The sequence below is a fragment of the Equus caballus genome, chromosome 6 (genome assembly GCF_041296265.1).
Source record: "Equus caballus isolate H_3958 breed thoroughbred chromosome 6, TB-T2T, whole genome shotgun sequence".
Taxonomy (NCBI): Eukaryota; Metazoa; Chordata; class Mammalia; order Perissodactyla; family Equidae; genus Equus; species Equus caballus.
Genome location: NC_091689.1, coordinates 38999365 through 39019823, shown reverse-complemented (window position 1 = coordinate 39019823; position 20459 = coordinate 38999365). Strand labels below are relative to the sequence as shown.

The 20459-nt window shown below is 49.9% G+C and overlaps 1 long non-coding RNA gene across 1 annotated transcript; it reads right to left on the bottom strand.

Annotated features, from left to right (window-relative positions):
* Positions 1-3513: 3513 nt before the first annotated feature.
* LOC138924619 (uncharacterized) lies at positions 3514-6268 on the bottom strand. The gene is made up of 2 exons (XR_011439613.1): positions 4389-6268; positions 3514-3890 (listed from the first exon to the last, which is right to left on the bottom strand). It is a non-coding gene; the product is annotated as an uncharacterized lncRNA (long non-coding RNA).
* Positions 6269-20459: the final 14191 nt, after the last annotated feature.

Genomic DNA, 20459 nt, shown 5'->3' with positions numbered 1-20459 from the left:
GTGAGCTCACCCATCTCCTGTGCTGCTGCTCATCTTGCTGCTGTCAGGGGCTCTCCAGACCCATAAGGGTTTCGAGGTGCACATGTATGGCAGCTCATGGCCCAGGCACTGATGACAAAAGGCAAAAGTGTGTGTAGGGGAGCACTTCATATTCAACTTCTCTCCCAATGCAAAACCCCTAACCAGCACACTTGGGCTTTGCTTAGTGTTGTTCCTGACCAGCATGCCAAAGGACTAATCTTGTCATCAAGAGGCTTGAGGTCCCCACCTTGGCCATAGACAAAATGACCTCCCGGATGTGGACTTCAGTACTGGGGAGATTGACTGGCATTCCCTGGAGGAAAAGGATACTCATCTATGAGGTCCAACACCTGGTTCTCTTTCTCCATAACCACTCAGAAGGTCTGTCCACATGTCATTGGATGCAGAAACACAAACACTGTGACTCTAGAGGCAAAAATGTCCTGAGAGAATATGTACAGAGAGAAGGTGAGGGGGAGGGAATCAGTCCCCAGGGGGGAGAAGGTAGAGCTGCAGCAGAAGATGGCTTCCACCCCTCAACGTCTGGATGGTGGGGGGGCCTGTGCTCCTCCATGCACCCTGCTGCCTAAGCCTGGGTGGCACAAAACCCTGATCCTCAGGGTTATGAGGAAAATAACGCACAGCACCCCTGTGGCACAGTGAAGGTGTTAATTCAAACCTGACTTAAATACAACCATTGCTGTGAGAGTGGCCCTAACCCTGATGCTCCCGACCTGAGCCTCTCTGGAGGGAAAACTGATACACAAGAGCAGGGCAGAAAGACACTCCCCAGCCTCAAGTGCATCCTTGACCATCAGACCAATCAAAAGATAAATGAAGGAGAGAAAGCTGGATACATCTGGAGGAAGCAATCACACAAAAGAACGAATTCCAGAAAGGCTCACAATTTGGCCCACTTAGAAATTGAAAATTTACTAAAATAATTTATATGGTGAAAAGATAAATGGCACTGACTGGCCTTTTGCCTCTACAACACTGGTTCTGAACTAACTTTAACATCTGCTAAAATGCACCAGTTGGCAAACCTTCAAGGCTTTACACCAGGGCTCAAATTACAGTTATACTTAGTGTAGTAACCATGTTTTCCACTTTCTGTACTAAACGCTTTGACATCTGAGGCCTTGGTCACCCTGGAGGGACTGTCTCTGCCAGGGCTAACTAGTTGCTAGAGATAGCAGATGACTCCTCAGTGCGCTCCTTTCATAGGTAATCATCTAGAGTCAACACCCCAACCCCCTCCTCTATGAGGCTCTTCCACTCTGGGCCACTCTTCTGCCCTCATTACCTCAGGGACAGGGACCAGACAACCAGGGACACCACTGAGCCCTGAGCCCACTGAAATGAGTCAAACTAGCCAATCTAACACCTGTTTTCGTCACCTTGCTCCTCGCTTCCTGTGGAATCCACAAGAAAGGCTCTTGCCCACGTTTTCCCCTTGCTCCTTCTGCCTCCTGACTGACCCTGGCGCTGCCCTGTGTGGCCCTCCACGGTGTGCCCTGCCTTCTGTTGATCAAGATCTGTGAGGACAGAAAACTTCTTTCTTCATGACAGCTATTTCTGTATCTTTGTGTTAGACTGTACCTAGTGGAAACAAATCTTGGGTACCCTTAAAACACCTGGGATCCCACTTCATTTACACAAGGCTGAATATTTTGCTATTTTATATTTGGTTAATACATTCTGTTCAGAGCCTGTTTGAACATCCTCTCAGCCACAGTTTGCCATCACCTCTGAGAGGACATGTTTTTACCTTCTTACCCACAAGTACCTAAGCCATTCTGCTCTCACAGGCAGTCTTTGCAGACAGGATCCTCACTGAATCCCCCTTTCCCCAAGAGTACAGGTATGAAGCAACTTTTATGACCTCCTCCTTCGAGGACATTTGTTTGACACACTTGCAATGGACATACAAGTCCACAATCTTTTAGTAGTTTTTTGGTTCTGGAGGCAACATAACCCTTGTGTGCAAATTTTATTTAAGCCTATTTATGCTGTTACAAATAAATTAGCCCACCTTCAGCGGGGGTCTGCTCCAACAAAAGGCTCTGCAAACTGTCCAAATTAAAATCACCAGGCACTCCTGTCAGAGCCTCAGAGAATCCTTCAGTGAAGAGGCTTCAGCGACCTCCTCTTACGCTTCCTGGAGACTCTGGACCACCCACGATGTGCATACACTGTCTCTGGGCTTCTGATGCAAGAAACCTCCCTCCTTGGCCCTGCATTATACTATAGTAGAGCAGCAATCACTGGTCATGCACTGGGATCTTCGGGATTCTCCCAGACCTTGAGCCTCCATACCCAGCTGCCCACTATTCCTTGGGTCATGGAAGCAGTACCCCACAAGTTCAGGAGTTAGCAAGGCCTCTTTGCTACAGGATGGAGCCAAACCTGGGCCACATGGCATGTCCTACCTGCTGGCAAGGGTGCTCTCCCCTGTCCCCACTCCATTGCCAGATGCCATGATGCTGGAGGATGTTACCCCTTCCCCAGGTCGCTTAGTACCTGGGGATTCCCTTAGGATCAACCGAGTGAATGTCAACGAGAGTTCATATACTTGAGTTTGCTGATGACCACTTCTCCTTTCTGGCCAATTGTGCTTCCAGGGAAGCATTTGTCTTCCTCCCTAAAAGTCTCAGTCATCACCAAGGTGTAATTGATGTCAAGGCATCAAAGAATCAATTCTGGTATGAGGCCTGAAACGAAGATTCAGTATTAAGTGTGGCCTTGACTTCCGGTCAAATCAGAGGGCCTTAAATGGCCTACTTGCAAGTTCCCTACCCTCTCTGCTCCCACAGTTAAGGTCCCCTCACCAAAAAGACCCCTTTATCACAGGGACCAGGCACAGTTGCTCCACAAGTAGTAGGCTCCAGTTTACTATCAGCCTGTGTAATTACTCAAAGAAGGCAATCATACCTTCCTGCAGGAACCAAGGGTCACAACCACCCTCTTGTCACTGAAAAGTGTGCTCCCATAGCCATACATATTTACTCTCTTCCAAAGAGCTCTCCCTGTTTGGCTCTGCATGGAGTGCAGTGTATTCCCCTGGGATGGGAGATTACTTGACAAATAAACTGTTGTTGAGCTCATCTGTAAAGCATTCAGACATGCCATCACCTGAGAGGGGGTGAGAGTTGCAGCATCTAAGTGAAGAGAAGGAAAATTAAACACTTCTGGTGTGTAGTTTCTTGAAGCAAGGGCTCTGTTGTGATAAGGCAGATGGTCCTGAAGTCATTTGAGTCAGAACCAGTTTGGGGTTTGCAGAAAATCGCACGTGGCAGGAGGGTGGCCTGTATGTGGGTGAGGAGCAGGGAGGAAAGCTGCAGAGGCGAGGTCTTGGAGATTCAGCTAAAGTTCAGCTTCCAGGAAATGAGGAACCCTGAATTATTTCAAGCAGGGAAGCGATGAAACGAAACACAAACTCAGGTTTGTTTACCCGATTTTGCAGCAAAGCCAATCAGTGAAACGTTAGGATTATAGCAAGGAAAGAGGTTTATGAACAAGAGGCAGCCAGACAAGGAGGTGAGAGTAGCTACGCAAAACTCAAAGGAAAAATGCTGGGGTTTTTAGCTGCGGTTTCGATTTCGGGTAGGGGTGGGGACCAGGAGAGCGCTGCAGGTGAAGCTTGAAGAGTCCTCTGCTCAGGTGCGACTGTCGTTTGTGTTTCTTCGTGGGTCACAAGTGCGAAGTTAGTGGGGTTCGACGTGTTGCATGCCGTGGATCTTTGTCTGTGACGCGGAAAGTTGGCGATCTGTCATTTCAGCTGGTCCAAGCGTCTGCACGATGTCCAGTCGTGCGGGGGCCGGGGGTTGCCATCAAGCTGCTCTCTGGTCTGCCGTCTTCCTGTTGTTCTGCAAAACAACCTCAGAAACTTTGGTTACGTTCTTTGCCACGTCCACCCCTATGGGGGCCGGGGACCGTGTCAGTAACGGCAGGGTTTTCCTCTTAGTTCACCCTCCCAGCAGTGTGAAGGATGGATCCAAGGGGGGCCAAGAGGGCAGCCAATAAGATCAGTAAGGTAGCCAAGGGTTCTCTGGGAGAGGTGACATCTGCAGCTCCATGCTTTTCGGCAATGGATGGAGGACAGGGGAGGGCACCGAATCTGACACTTAGGACATGCCACAGGGACCATTTTTGGATCCATCCTGTTGCAAGGAGGCCTTGGTAACCTTCCCACACTTGTTGCGTGCTGCTTCCAGGACTAAAGTGATAATAGGCAGCTGGGAATGGAGGCCTCAGTGTCCAGGAAAGACTCTATTTCCAAAACAGGCCACTGATTGCTGCTCTAATACTGCCGAATGCAGGACCAATGAGGCGGGCTTCTTGCTCAGGAACCGACAGAAACTTACCCACGTTTTGGGTTTTCCAGGAAGCATGAGAGGAGGTTGCCGAAGCCTCTTCACCAGAGGAGTCTCTGAGGGCAATAGTGGGATGGCTTGTTGATTTTAATTAGGATAGCTTCTAGAGTCTTTTGCTGGAGGGGGTCCACGAAGAAGCTGGGCTAATATGTAGGTGACACCATAGATGGCCTTAAGTAATATTTGTAGACAAGGAGTATATCGCCTCGAGAGGGAAGGGTAGGATCAGGAGAGCGCTGCAGGTGAAGCTTGAAGAGTCCTCTGCTCAGGTGCAACGGTCGATCCCATTTCCTCATGGGTCACAAGTGCGAACTCAGTAGGGTTCGACGTGGTGCATGCCAAGGATCTCTGTCCGAGACGTGGAAAGTGGGCGATCCGTCATTTCAGCTGGTCCAAGCCTCTGCACGATGTCCAGTCAGGCGGGGGCCAGGGGGCTGCCATAAAGCTGTTCTCTGCTCAACCGTCTTCCAGTTGTTCTGCAAATCATCCTCAGAACCCTTGGTTACTTTCTTGGCCACGTCCACCCCTGTGGGGGCCGGGCACCGTGGTGTCAGTAACGGCAGGGTTTTCCTCTTGGGTCACCCTCCCAACAGTGTGGAGGATGGGTTCAAGTGGGGAGGGGGGTGCGGTGTGCCAGGAGGCAAGCCGGCAAGATCAGTAAGGAGTCTACTGGGCTGGTTGCGTGCAAGAGACAGGAAGGCATGTGGCCGAGCAGCGGGGACGGCAAAGACGGAAAGGCGCTCGGCTCCCTTTGGGAGTCGGTAGGCTGCCAAGTGGGTGAGACAGAGAGCTCAAGCGTGGCCCTGAGGCCTCTCGCTCTCGGGGGGGATGAGATGGGCAGAGGTTTTCTGAGGTGATGAAAGGAAGGTAAGAGGAGGGGGAGGGTTTCTTTGGAGGACACCGGGCTCCCTTTTGGACGTGTCGGTTTTGAGAAGCCTTTGGACATCCCGAGAGGTGCGTCCAGCAGACAGTTAGAGAAAGCAGCGTGGAGTCAGGGGCAGGGTGACGTCAGTCGTACGCACTCAGAAGCCCTGGGCATCCGGGGGGCGAGTCGAATCGTAGGAGAGCGCATGAGCTTGCTCTGAGACCCGAGGGGTTCCTGTTCCCTGAAGACCGTGCCTTCGAGAACAGAACCCTTGGAGAAGTGGTCGGGAGGAGAAGCCGCAGAGGAAAGGGAGACAGAGGGGTCTGAGGTTAGGAAGGGCACCTGGGGAGGGGGCCATCCCCCAGAGAAAGAGGGTGGAGAGAACTTGCAGAGACTGAAGGCGTGGGCAGCATTCCTCAGACACCACAGAGAGTTTAGGAAGGCGAAGGAACCGAAGGGCGTGCCCTGGCCTCTTGCTTAGGACGGGACGGCGACGAGATTTGGGGAGTCTTTCGAGGAGCCGGTGAGAGACGAGGCGATGACTGGATGGCTGACGAGGAGTCGAGGTCTTTCGGCAGCAGCTTAGCCGTGAAAGGTAGAGAGAGAAGGCGGTGGTGGAGGAGCGGAAAGGAGAGGTGTGGATGCTGGGAGAGACTTGGGTGTGCTCAGCGGCTTAAGGAAAGAGACGGGCCGAAGAGAAAGCAGCTGGCAAACTGAGGGAACGAGATCTTTGGGGGAGGCTGAGCAGACGGTTCCCAGGGCACCCCACGTGGAGCCAGGGCCCTGGAACTGCCAAGCTGAATCCCTCTTCCTGGAAAACCAAAGGGAAAGGGGAGGGGTGGGTGGAGAGAAATAGAGGGACTTTCAAACGGGGGTGGGGGGTGGTGCGGGAAACGGAGAGTTCTTGACTAGCTGGCCTCTGATCTCTTCGGGTACCGAACGGTATGAGGACGATCCCGCTTGAGGCAGGCGATGGAGATGATTTGGAGGGGCTGTTGAGGAAACGGGGCGGGGTGGGGGGGGGTTGACCACGGCCCTCTGAGGGGCTTGGGGGCGGAAGCGGCTTCCATGCCCATCGCGAGGCGCCGGTTCAGTCAGTCGGTGTCCATCCGGACCACAGACCACAGACCCCTGCTTTGGAAAACAACAAGATGCAGTTCATAAACCCTTGCAAAGATCTCTGAGGTCTGGTGACTGGCTTTGCAACCCAAAGCGAGTCAGGGCATAAGATCCTCCCGTGCTTAGGAGTTTTCCTGTCTGTCCCAGAGGCCGCAGAGCACCCGAGGGCGGTTTCCCAGGCAGTGGAAAGAGGAGGAGGACCGAGCCGGGGTAAGCAAGCTTTCCTCGTGAAGTTTGGATGCCCGCTGCACGTTGGTGCCCTTCCCCTTTCTTCCTACTGTCCCGGGAGTGGGCGCCCTAGCGCGCTTTCTGATGCTGCAGCACTAAGGCAAGTGAGGTTCCCGCTCCCCGAGGGAAAGCTCAATAAACGCCCCCCTCCCCCCACCCCCACCCTTCCCACCCCCCCACTCTTCCCACACCCCCACCCCACACCCCCCACCCGCCCGCAACCCCCCCACCTCCCAGACCCAACCCCCACCCCCCACCCCACGCCCCCCAGCTCCTCCCAGACGGTGACAGCGTGACAAACAGAATCGGAAGCGTCCTTGGCCCACAGCCTGCGATCCCACCCGTGCCGCGCCTGCTCTCCAGAGAAGTGACGTCCGTCCGCTTTAAGGTGGGTGGCTACCTGCAGCGACACCCTTTTGAAAGCGCGAACCATAGCTATTTCTTTGAAAGCTCCAGTGAAGCCGCAGAGAAACCTGTGAGCTTTAGCACAAGGCCACTTTGTGCTAAGGAACCCGCAGCGAGGGACCGGCTTTCCTGAAGGCGCCGTCGTCTCCTCTGCGGCTTGGGGAGCCTCTAGGGCTTGGACAGGCCTTGGAGCAGCCCGGCAGCACTCTTGGCGGGTGGCAGCAGCCAAGGTGTGCCGGTGGGCACGACGTCGGTCACGGCGTCTAAGAGAAGGTGCCCAGACCCTCCGGTTCCGGGGCCGGGTGGGTCGATGAGAGACACGGCTGGGCAGCAGGGATTCCCGTCCGATCTTCTGGGGGTGGCTGCGAGGGCGGTTCTCAGAAGAGCTGGCACGTTCTTAGCCAGTGTCTTCCTGGCGGGTGCTCCGGGACGCTTCCTGGGCTGAGCGGGGAGCTGTCGTGGTGGAGAAGCTCCCTGAGACTCAGCTTCTAGAAAGTTCACGAAAAGCTCCGAGAAGGAACTCTTGAGCTCGGACTGCTGGTTGGGTCTCCGAGGAGGAGGCGTGTCGGGGGCACTGCGGGATCCGAGCCGCCCGGTCACCCATCCGGTAAGGCCGCCCTGCTCTTCCTGCAGCAACTGCTCCATGGCCTCCCTTTCCACACCCAGGGTGCTTCCCATCCGTCGGAACGCTTCCCGGCGTTCGTGTCTGGCGCTTTGCAAGGCGTCCGTGAAGAGCTTTCTCAGGAGGGCCTTGTCTGCTTTTCCTTCCAGGGTGCTCACTAAGTCGGTCCACTTCTTTTGGACGTCCTCCAGCACTTCCCGTCGGGCCTCGTCTTGTCGCTGCAGTTCTCCGATCTGCTCCTCCTGCAGGCGCGAGGCGGCTTGCGCTCTCTCCAGCCGTCCCTGCAGCGACCTCAGCTTCCCTTCCAGGCCGTCTGCCTTTTGCATCCACTCGGCCAGGACCACCTTCAGGTTGGCCAGGGCTCCGGCCTGCTGCTTCTCTGCTTCCCGGGAGGCGGACAGCTGGAGGGCGGTCTCCTCTTTCTGCTGGGTGACCGCAGCCAGTTGTTCCTGCAGGGACCCGACCCGGGCAGCGGCCCGCTGGCTCGCCTTCTGCATGGCGTGGGAAGATGACAGGAGCCTCTCCTCTAGCGCCGTGACTTTCCTCCTGAGCTGAGCCGCTCTGTCTTCTGCCAGCCGCGCTGCCCGGAGATGCCAGTCTTCGCATTCTGAAGCCTGCGTCCGAGACCTCCCCAGCTCCTGGCCTAAGCGCGCTCCCTTGTCCCGCAAAAGGCGAACCTCCTCCCGCAGGGCGCACTTTTCCACTCGTTCCTGTCTCAGCGCCAGCGCCGCCTCATCTCTCTCGTGCTGAAAGACAATGCTCTTTTCCTGCATGGAGGTCACTGCATTGAGAAGCTGGCTCAATTCCCCAGCCCGGCCCTCTTCTTTTTCTCTCAGGAGGCACTCAAAAGCCAGAGCCTTCTTCTTCACGGAGACGCATTCGAATTCCTTCTCCCTCAGCATCGTAGAGAGGCGCCTGTTCGTCTCTTGTAAGGCTTGGTTTTCGGTGTCCTTCTCCCTGGACCTTGCCAGCAGTTTTGCATTCTCCCGTTTGACTTGGCACGCATCCGCTTCCAGATGGACTATCCTCTCCTTCAGGTTTGTCACCGCCTGCCTCAACAGTTCGTTTTCGCTCGCTTGGGTCGTGAGGTTTTCCCTCAGAGAAAGGAATTCTTTCCTCTGCGCCTCGATTAAGAGCTCTCTGTCCTCCAGCGTGTTCTGTAAAGCCTCCTGTTTCTCCTTGAGCCGCTGAATTTCGGAATCCGTCTGTGCGTGCCGTTCTCTCTCCCGTTCCGAGGTGGCGGCCATCGCCTCGGACAGTCTCTGAGTCTCCTCCTGGAGGCTTCTGATGGCTGCGTCTTTTTCCTCCGTGGCTCGCCTTAAGGCTTCCACCTCTGCTGGCGGCCCTTTCGAAGACTCGCCCGGCGCCTCGGACTTAATTGCCTCCTGAGAGCCGGCCGCCTCGCAGGTCCGCGACGATGCGGCGGGCGGCTGTGGTGACGTGAGGGCGGGTGGACCCAAGAGAACCTCCTTGGCATTGCAGAGCTGCTCTAGGCCGAGCTGCATCTGTGCCAGTCTCTTCCCCAAGAGCCGGAGTTGGGTCGCATCCCCTCGAGGACGCGGGAACGGGGCGGCAGAGTGCATCTGTCGCCGACGCTTCTCCTCGCTGTCCACTAAGGCCCGTGCCTCGAGTGGTGGGAGTTCTTTCTGAAGTTGGGATGACTCCCGCTGCAGATGGTGCACCTCGGTGAGCACCAGCCGCTGCCACTCCTCCAGCACGTTGACCCGCTGCTTCAACGTGTCCCGTTCCCGGAGAAGCTCCTCCAACTGATTCGCGTCCACGCCCCGAACCTCATGGCCGGCGTCGGACGTTTGCCAGATGGTCAGTAAAGTCTGACATTTCTGGCTCAAGGCATACTCTGGGCTGCCCTGGGCTGCCCCACATTACCTTTGGGTACCTCCTGGCAAATGACCATTGGCATTGACCATGAGGCTTGATCCGATGTCCACAACACCACAACAGTCTCACACTCTGGGCTTTCCTGAGCCTGGAGCCTCTGAAAACTGGGACACAACAAGCAGACATGTTGTTCTCTGAAGTGTCTCCAGTCAAATGAGCTGGCTAGGGGTCTGTCTCTAGAATTAACTGCCTGGTTACCAGAGTTCTAATTCTGTTGGGGTCTATCGCCAAGGAAGTGAGGTCACTTTTTCAAGATTCCATTACCTGGGCTGCTTCCTGTAATCGGACCTACCCAAACCACCCCCATGTCTTCTTCTTAACTATACATGAGGAGCTTCCACAGCCCCAGCCACAGCTCCCTGGGAATGTGATGAGGGTCCCAGCTTTGAGGAGGCAGAGCAGAATTCAGACCTCCTTTATCTTACCAGTTCTCTATCCTGGAAAACTCATTGTGCCTCTCAGGGCCTCCCCAGTCTCCAAATCTGCACAAGGGGAATCCGCCTAGAATCTACTTGCTAGGGACATCATCAGGTGTATATGCAATAATATCCATACCATCTGTGAGGTGGTGTCTAGTGCAAGTAATGCACAAACAAAGAGATGGAAGAATTACGAGAAGGGATGTAGCATGAACACCACTCAAACCAGGCCTGGGTTCAGCAATGCGCTATTGCAACAGGCACTTCCTCTCTTGGCCTCATTTCAATGTCAGCACAAGGAGAGGGTTGATGAATGAAATCCAGACACTGTCATCCTCTGGATTCAAACCTCTCCATTGTTTCCTCTTCTGTTTAGAAAGAGACCCAAGTGCCTCATCTTGATCTGTGAGGTGGGCAGCCTTCACCATGGCTCCTAGAGATCCCCACCCGTGGTACACACATCCCTCACAGATTCCTGTGTGACCACTGAGTGCTTAGTGACTGGCTCTCACCAACAGAACACAGCCAATGTGGACGAGTGTCATGTCTAAATTTTAAACACAGAAAGTCTCTCACTTCTTTCTTATTCCCTCTCTTAAGTTCCGTCTCTCTCTCTTTCCCGCGTCTCACTCTCTCTCCTGTCCCTGAGCTGTGGAATCAAGCACACACGTTTTGAGCTGCCATACACAGAGGCCCACATGGGAGAGAACCGAGGCAGCGCCCAGGCCAACAGACAGAAAGGAACCCATGCTCTGAGTCCAAAGTGCACCTCGACTCCTTCGAGTGAACCTGAGAGGAAATTCTCTGCCAGTCGAGCATCACTTGAGGCCGCGGCCGCGGCCTTGAGGCATCTTGAGCAGAACAACCAAGCTAATCTATGTCTGATTCCTCAACCACAAAAATTGTGAGATATGAGGCATTTGCCGTTTACAGATGCAAGGCACTGGAACCGTGATTTCAGGCCCCAGGATCTGGCCCTGCCCTCCTCCACCTCCTCTCTCCCCCCAGGCTCCCTCCAGCCACACTGGCCACCTTTCTCACATCCTCTGGCCAAACCCCCTTCTGCCCATGAGTGTCTACAGCAGGGGTGCCTTCTCCCTGACACGCCGCTCCCAGACTTGTGCAGGGCTGGCTCCCTCTTGTCATTCTGGTCCCAGGAAATGTCACCCCAGTGAGGCCTTTCAGACCCCTACCCGGTGATCCCCGGCCCTCCCTCACAGGCCCCTGAATGTCCCCATCAGCACTGGCTCTTTCTCCTCTCATGTCTTTGCTTTCATGCTTTTGTCCTTGTCCCCTCCAGAGTGTGAGCTCCTGACTGGCAGGGACCACTCAGTCACTGTCAGCCCTGCACTTACACCCACCTGAGCACCTGGCACAGGGGTGAGTGCTTGGTGCACAGTCGCTGAGTGAAGAATTGTGAAACTCGTGTCCCCTCCTCCTGCTCTTCACCAAGTCAGACTGTGGAGAGGACCGCTAGTGCCAGGAGGAGTGAGTTCTCTCTGAGGCGGGGGACAGCCGGAAAGGCCTCTGCACAGCTATTCGCTGCTCCAGCAGCTGAGGCAGGCTGAGTGGGCGCCGTGTTTAAGAAGTCAGCACAGGGACTGGATGCACACAGCCTGTGCGATGACACCACCAGTTCACTTAACATCCGTCACTGAAAACAGAAAAGTAAGTGTTTGCTTGTGATGAGAAGTTTAGCTTCTTGGTTCTTAGCAATTTTGAAATGTACCACACAGCAGTGTCAACTTAGGCAGTGCTGTGTGGCAATTACATCCCAATAGAAGTGACAACCCAACCTCATTGGGCACCACTGACGCTGGAGGCTGCCTACCCCCTGGTGGCCAGCACCAGCACTGCAGCCCTGGCAGAAGCCACCAAACAGGAAGTTTCTTTGGGTGTCCTCAAGGCAGAGGCTCCCCACTGTCCCAGGGGTAAAGGAGCAGGACCTGCAGGCTTCCAGGCCGTGGGAGGAACCTCAGGAGCCTCCCTCTCCCTCATGTTTCTGTCCCTCCACTTGGGTGTCCTTTTTTCTCAGGAGGCATCATGACCTCAACCAAGGCAATGATTCTCCTCTCCAGCCAAGTGAGGACCTCGGGAGTCCAACAAGGACTGGTCTTGTCCCTGGACTCTGGCCTTAGTACACAGTGCTCTGGCATGTTCTTCCTTATCCCAAGTTCTCATCCACCCGAACCCCCAAGCCTCTCTCAGTTCTAAAGGATCTCCAGCAGGTGGGAAAGCATTTTCTCAGGTGCTCAGAGCACAGGGCGTCATCGATGGAGAACCAAGGGCCACAGACCCTTCGTGAGCATCATACGGAACCCAGGGAGTCACCCACTGGACGCACTCCACTTTACACAGGAGGACACCAAGGTATTCTCTCCTCTACCCAATGTCTACACAAGAGGAGAACGGCTCATCAGAGTAGCAGGTGCCCACAGAAGTGGACTCCAGCTCCCCAGTCCTGTGCCCTTCAGGCTGGGCCAGGGATGCCCTTGGAACAGGTACACACCTAGAAACCTCAGGGATTCTTCAGTCCATCTCGGGCCTTCTGGTCATGTAGCCAGGAAGATGGATGCTACTGTTCATGGCAGAGCTGCCTCCAACTGCCTTCTCCTCGGCCTCTTGTCACTTCCCTGGTGTCTGCTCTTCCCTGGGGTCCCTGCATGGTCCACACAGGAGAAATCGGTGTGAGTGTGCCTGTGCATGATTGGATGCGAACAGGAAGATGACCCCCCACGGATGGGGTGGGGAGGGCTCCCCTAGGACCATGAGGTCCCTGTTTCCAAAGAAAACCCAAAGGGAAGGGGTTGAGCCTTGGCCGAGGAAGCCAGAGCCCTGCCTGATCCTCTGGATTCTGACCCCCTCCTGAGGTCTGGGTCAGTCCCTCCAACTTTCTGGGCCTCAGATTCCCAAATGGACAAAGAACACGTTTTGTAAGAGCAAAGTCAAAATGGACCCTCTGCAAATGAAACAAGTACCATGCTTTGACCTCCCCCCACTGTTTATCCTCCAAGGAGACTTAGAACCTACACGGTGTCTATTACTGGGTAAAATCACCCTCAGCACACAAAACTGATAATGGTTAAAATGGCACACGGTGAACTTTATCAGTGACTAAATATCGATGGAAGAAGAAATACATCTGAATATATTTTGATATGACTGCTAAGATTCAGGAAAGTTTACTTGCTAGAAATAATAACACCTAAACAAAACTTAAAATGTCAGAACCTATAGTCAGTACATTATGATGTAGATTAAAAGAAATTCAGTCATTTGCATAACAATTAATTGATTCTGAGAAAAAATAGATTCAGTGAATTAATAACAAACTGGATACACTGGAATTGTTTTATGGTGCTTATTTTATAGCAGTCAAGGAATTAATAATACTATATTGCATTTTGAAAGTTGCTAATAGCGTAAATCTTAGAAGTTCTCATCACAAGAAACACATTTGTAACTCTTGATGATAGATGTCAACCAGACTTCTTATAGTGATCATTTCACAATATACACACATATTGAATCATTCTAATGTAGACCTGAAACTGATATAAAACAAACTTAAATTTAATATTAAAAATGTCTTACTATGTTTTCTCTGAAAAATACATGGTCACAAAAATTTTGCAGAGTTTTGTATAATTCTGATTTCAAGGTTCTCTTAGGCCCAGAATGAAAACATTTGTCTGATCAAAGTTGCCTCAGGTACAAGGGCTGAGACAAACACAAGGGTCAGAATGGAAGAGCACGAATGGAAACACTAAATCATCCTCTGCTCATTTCTTTGTATTTGCACTTTTAACAGAAAATCTATTTTTATTGGCTTAAAACGCACATAATGTGAAACTTACCGTCCTGGCCATTTTTCTGTGTGCACGCCATCAAGCACATTGACTTCCTTACGCGCATCCTCAGTGTGTTGGCCACAGTCGTACGGTGGTGCAGCCATCACCACAATCCATCTTCAGAACTCTTGTCACCCCACAGAACTGAAGCCTTGTCCCCACTCATCGGTCACTCTTCCTCCCCTGCTCCCACCCCTGGCCAACAGCATCCGCTGTCCGTCTCTCGGAATCTGACCATTTCAGGAATGCCATATAAGTGGAGTCACACAAGGCCAGTATTTTTGGGACTGGTTGATTTCATTTAGCATAATTTCCTAAAGGTTCATCCATGTTGTCTCATATCTCAGAATATCCTTAGTTTTTAAGGATGAATAACATGCAATTGTATATATATATATATATGCCCATTTTGCTTCTCCATTCATCCCTGGATGGATCCTTGGGTTGTTCCACGTTTCAGCGATCATGAACAATGATGCCATGAACATGGGTGTTCAAATATGTCTTTGAGACCAAGTTTTCAGCTCTGAGGTGTATATATCCTGTAGTAGAATTGTTGGGTCATTTAGTGATTCTATTTTTAATTGTTTTAATGAAATGCCATGCTGATTTCCACAGCAGCTGTACCATTTTACATTCCAGCCACAGTGTACGTGGGTCCAATATCTCCACATCTTTGCCAGCATGCCTTTCTTCACTGTCTGTTTTTGGGGGTGCCGTCACATGGATGTGAGGTGATGTCTCATTGAGATTTTGACTTACATTTCCCCAGTGATTAGTCACATTAAGCATCTTTTTATATGCTTGTTGACCATTTGCATATCTTCTTGCAGGAAAATTCTATTCAAGTACTTTGCTCATTTTTGATTTGGGTTGTTTGTTTTTTTGTTGTTGAGTTGAGAAGTTCTATGTCTATTCTGGATATTCAGCCCTTGTCAGATAGGTCATTTGCAAATATGGGCTCCCATGCTGCATGGGTTGTGTTTTTACTCTGTTGATGTTGTCTTCAGAGGCAGAAAAGGTTTTAATATTCATGAATTTTGGTGTGTATACTCTGTTTTTTATTGCCCATGCCTTGAGTGTCATATCCATGAAATCATTGCCAAGTCCTATTGTGAAACGTTTTGTCCCATGTTTTCCTCAAAGTGTTTCAGTTCTTACATTTGGGTCTTGATCCATTGAGAATTAAGTTTTATATCTGGTGTGAGGTCAGAATCCAAGTTTAGATTTTGCATGAAAATATCCACTTTTTCAGGAACCACTGGTTGAAAAGACTGTCTTTTCCCGGTTGAACAACCTTGGCCACCTTATTTCTGGGCTCTCTATTCTGTTCCGATGCTCTATGTGTCTGTCTTTATGCCATTACAATGCTGTTTTGATATTGTAGGTTTGTAGCAAGTTTTACATCAGTAAAAAGAGAGTCCTCCAACTTAGTACTTCCTTTCAAGACTATTTTAGACATCTGGGCATACTTGAGATTCCATATGAATTTTAGGATGGGTGTCTTTCAGCACAAAATGTCATTGGGATTTTGGTAAGGACTGCATTTAATTGGTTCATCTCTTTGGAGGAAGCTGACATCTTAACAACAAGGAGGCTTCCAATCCACGATCACAGGACGCCTCTCATTTCTGGTAGTGCCGGGTGGTTGTTCAGGTGGAGGGGACAGCACTCTTCCAAGTAGTCACGCAGGGTCCCAGAATTCCTCCACACTGTGCCTTCAGCATTTCCTCAGAACTCATCGACATCTGCATCCAGTCAAGGGAGAGAAAAATGCGTGTCAAATGCATGTGGGAAGTTTTCAAGGACTGGGTGTGGATGTAGCACACGTCTGTGCCACCCTCTCCCCTGGCCAGAACTACGCACGGAACCAGCAGACCCTAACAGTCGGGACTGCGGGCAGAATCAGCGGACCCCACCAAATTTGGGACTGTGGACTAACCAAGGGCTGGAGACTCAGTGTCTCAGGGAACCATATGCCAGCTCCAGCTGCCTGCTAACACTTTGACTGGCACTGTGGACGAACCCAGGGCTGAGACAGATGCTCTGCTAGAGCATCCTGTCAGACTACACTGGCCCGTTAACCTGCGCCTGGAAAGTCACTTAGATCAGGAGCTCAATGCAAGGAGAGTGGAGCTGAGATGCACGAGACACTTACCCACAGCCCTCAGAGACAGCAAAAAAGACGGAGAATCCAAAGGCTTCATGGGTACCAATGCTTGTGTTTCTCATCCCCGAAGCCATAAAAAGTCTCCTTTGAATCCCGCTGCTGCCATCAAGCTGTTAAGAAAGAAAATACAACTGTGTAAGTCTAAAGAACTTCATTGCTTTATTCACCAATTCCTGCATCCGGAGGCATCCAATCTAGCAGATAGAAAGCAGCTCCAAGGAGCTGTACAGAATGAAAGACTTTGAAAGGCAAAAGGGAGAAGAAAAAGAAGTCACAGCAGGCGGGAAGATCGCTCTGTTATTGCAAGGTTACTTTCCTCAGGGGACAGCAGCAGTCTATGACGTGGAATACCTACCTACTGCTGATGGGACAATTCTTAATCCACTGGTTTAAGATTCTGTTTCCGGGAGAGTCGAAAATCTAATGAAGTCAAGACTCAGTTTGGTGACGTGGGGCTTAGCGTAAGAGGCTCCTCTTGGGGCCTGCTGTCTGGTTTTGACACATGACTCTGCTGTCCCCCTGCTGTCCCCAGGTACACCCGGGTTTCCCTTCCTGACCATTGTTGGTCACACATCCACTGCACCTGCCTCCAGTTCTCCCCCTTCCACACCGCAATCCCCGCCATGACTCCCTCTGACACTATCACGACTTCTCCCACCATACTGCCCCTGCTTTCCACAAGGCCAGCAAGACACTTCGTAAGCACCACTTCATCAGTCCAGTGGGCTGAGCGGGCTGCCCAGCATCGGGACTCAGAAACTGTTGGGCCTGTCACACGGCTTCCAATCACCAGTACCCCAGCTGAAGTGCCTGCCCTGCCGAGATACTCAAATTTACCCAGCTCCATCGAACAACATCTTTGCTGCAAGCTTCCCTTAAAAATGCTCCACCCATTTTCTGCCCCAACTGTTTTTTGAGGAGTCATTTCGGGGGAGCCTTTGAGGCCACCTTGGTGATTCTGTGCCCGGGCACAAGCAGCTCTTAGCCCACACACCCTTTGGTTGTACCACCTGGAATCTTAGAGCACAGGGAGCCAGTGGATGGGCACCAATCACTGCTTTGACCCCCAAGAGCCGGTGAATATTTCATAGCAGGAACATCTACTTTCGGGTCTTCCTGTGGGCGCACGTCACAAGGCGCTCTCTGGTACCCCACTCTCCCCCACATCCTCTGATCAGCTTTCCACAGGCGATGTTCTGCAGTACATCATTGTCTCTACGGACCTGCCCCTAGAGCTGTACCCCACAGACCAGGAGTCCCTGAGTTTCCTGCCCTGACAGGCTACCACTGACCCAAAGAGATATGTCTGTTCTACTAGGATGACTGGACTGGCATAGGGGAGTGGCCCTAGGCACAGAAAATCAGGTTATTGAGGCCACCAAGAAGTGTGGACAAACATAACCCAACACGGACAGCAGCTCCATGAGACTCTATTCTACTCGCTGTGGGACAGTCGCCTAAGTCTCTGCCAAATGATTTTAGGAAACCACCTGCCCTCAGACTATCTATACTGGCCAAGGAAGGAGGGGTCGGGGCCCTCCCATGGTCTACCACCTGCATGTACATCAGCAACTGACAAGTTCAAACCTACCTACACCAGAGAGTCCAAGGGGTGAGAATACTGCCCAGTATTACTGAGATCTCTGAACAGATTCCCAGGGCCCCCAAGACCACTGAGCTATTTTCTTGGCTGGTCTTTTCAAGGTGGAGACCATGACTATGGACTGGATCTCAGACTGTTGCTTGTGTGATTTTCGTACTCGCCTCTAGACCCTAATCAGCTGTTTACTCTCAGGGCTACACCGTGCCTTACCCCTAATAGCTGCATGAATTACCCTAATTTCAAATTTTCACTGAAGAAAATCTGCTCAACATAAAATACACCATTTTAAGTATTTGAAAGTACACGTCAGTGACGTTTAAGACAATGATAATGTTGTGTGGCTATCACTACTATCTAATTCCAGAACATTTTTAATACCTTGCAAAGAAACCCAGCCTCGCTGTCTCTGTGCTTTGCCCTAACCCAAGTCCACAGACAGACCTTATCTGTTTCCTCTCCCTGCAGATTTGCTATTCTGGGCATTTCATTCAAATGGAATCATAGAATCTGTGGCTTTGTGTACCACTTCAATTAGCACACTTTTTTAAGGATCATCCAGGGCCTAGCACGTGGCAGTGCTTTCTTCCTTTTTAGGGCTGTGTTATATCCCATAGTATCAATATGCCACATTTGCTTTATGTGTTCATAATTTGGTGGAAAATTGGGTTTATTTCATTTTTGGGCTACTGTGAATAATGCTGCTTTGAATGTCCATGGACAGGTTTTCCCGCAAACATATGTTTTCCATGTTCTTTTGGAGATGCCTCACAATGGACTGTCCAACTCAAAGGCAATGATTGCTTGAAGATGTTAAGAAATGCAAAGCTGTGCTCTACAGTGGCTGCATCATTTTACGTTCCCACCAGTGATGTATGAGGTCTCCCCTTCTTCCTCATCTTTACCAACTCTTGTGATTTTCCTTTATGTTGAATACAGCCTACACATTGAGTTCGAAACAGTAGCACATTGTGGTTTGAATTTCCCTTTCCCTAATCATGAATGACATCTAGCATCTCTCTTGTGCTTATGGGCCATCCGCATATCTTCTGGAGAAATGTCTATTTCAACCATTTGCCTATTTTAATTGTTTTATTTGTCTTTTATTATTGAGTTCTAAGAGATATTTATGTATTCTGAACACTAGATTATACAAGTTGAAAGTCGGCAAATTCAAGACCCAAGTTTCAACAATGGATAGAACATCCAGACGGAAAATAAGGACACGGTAGAAATAAATGACATTAAATACTAAGAACATTTTATTGAAGAGCAGCAGAATACACCTTCTTCTCAAGAGCACACAGAGTATTTTCCAGAAGGGATCACGTTTGAGGTCACAAAACAAATCTTAACAAAATTAAGACGATTGAAATCATACCAAGCATCTGTCCTGAACACAATGGCGTGAGACTAGAAATCAATATCCGGAGGAAACCTGGATCATTCCTGAGAGATGGAAATTAAACAGCAACCTCTTACACAGACATTAGGTCAAAGAGGAAATCAAGAGAGAAATTAAAAAATAGCTCAAGACAAACAAAAAGGATTAAAAACACACCAAAATTATGGGATGCAGCAAAAATAATACTGAGGGAAGTTTGCAGTGATCAACTTGTAATGTCTTAAAGAAGAAGGACCTCAAATTGACAACCTAAGTGACAACACACAGGACTAGGAAAAGGGAAAACTGAATCCAAAGCTAACAGAAGGATGGAAGTCACAAAGCTGAGAACAGAAGAAAGGAAATAGAGGAGAAAGACAAAAGATCAAAAGGATGAGTCAATTTTTTGAAAAAATAAAATTGACCAACCCTTAGAAGACAGAATGCCTGACAGAAGAAAAGAGAGAACAATCAAGTAAAGTAAATGAGAAGTGAAAGAGGAGGCCTCACAATCGATGCTTCAGAAATAAGATCATAGAGACGCTTCTGAGCTCTTGCTCACTAACACACTGGGTGACCCAGCAGACTAAGTTCCTAGCAACAACCCACCCAGTGTCACTCATGAGGAAACAGACAACTGAACAGACCAGTGACAGATACGGAGGCTAAGTCAGTGATCACAAATCTATCATTTAAAGAAAAAGACCTTTCTAATTTACACTAGACACACTTAAAACCGGTTACACGCCAAGCCAATCTTTATTTGAGTTATTTACTTAATGTTAAAATACAGCTGATAAAAATATTCATAATGCTCTTTTATGTAGAGAGTTTGAAGGTAAAGTTTCTTGAGAAAACTACAGGTTTTTGCACTTGGTACACAGGGAATGAAATTCTAAAGCACGGAGAATGCGCATTTCTTCACATGATTAGCGCCCCAGTTTTAGTAAATACCTCTGAGAGATGAGCAAATACAATAAAGTGTATGACTAAAGCATCACACTTCACTCAAGACTCATTCTATATAGCCACCCTATCTGCAAATATTTAGTATGTTATTTCTAATACTTCACAGTATCACTGCCATCGATGATAGTAATACTAAATTTCCCTTTGAAAGCATCCTAACTTGCCAATTTCTTTGAATTTCTAATACTAGAACACTTATACAGGTAAACTGAATATGTTAAAAATGAAATGGAAAACAAGGTAAAATTAAGTTAGCATAACAAAATTATTTGACGTACTTGAATATTTGAAGAAGATAAAGTTAGATAAAATTTATTTGAAAAAGTAAAATGTCAACAATTTTAAAATTAAATAAGGTGTTTGAAAAATGGTTATATGCATTTAAATATAATGTATTTAATATTTATAATTAATTTTATATTTGTATGATTTAGAGATGCTGCAAGTATACATTTTTACCAAATGAAATGGGTGTATATTAAAATTAATTCTGCGTCAAAGTCCAGATCAATGGCAAACATTGCTAAAAAG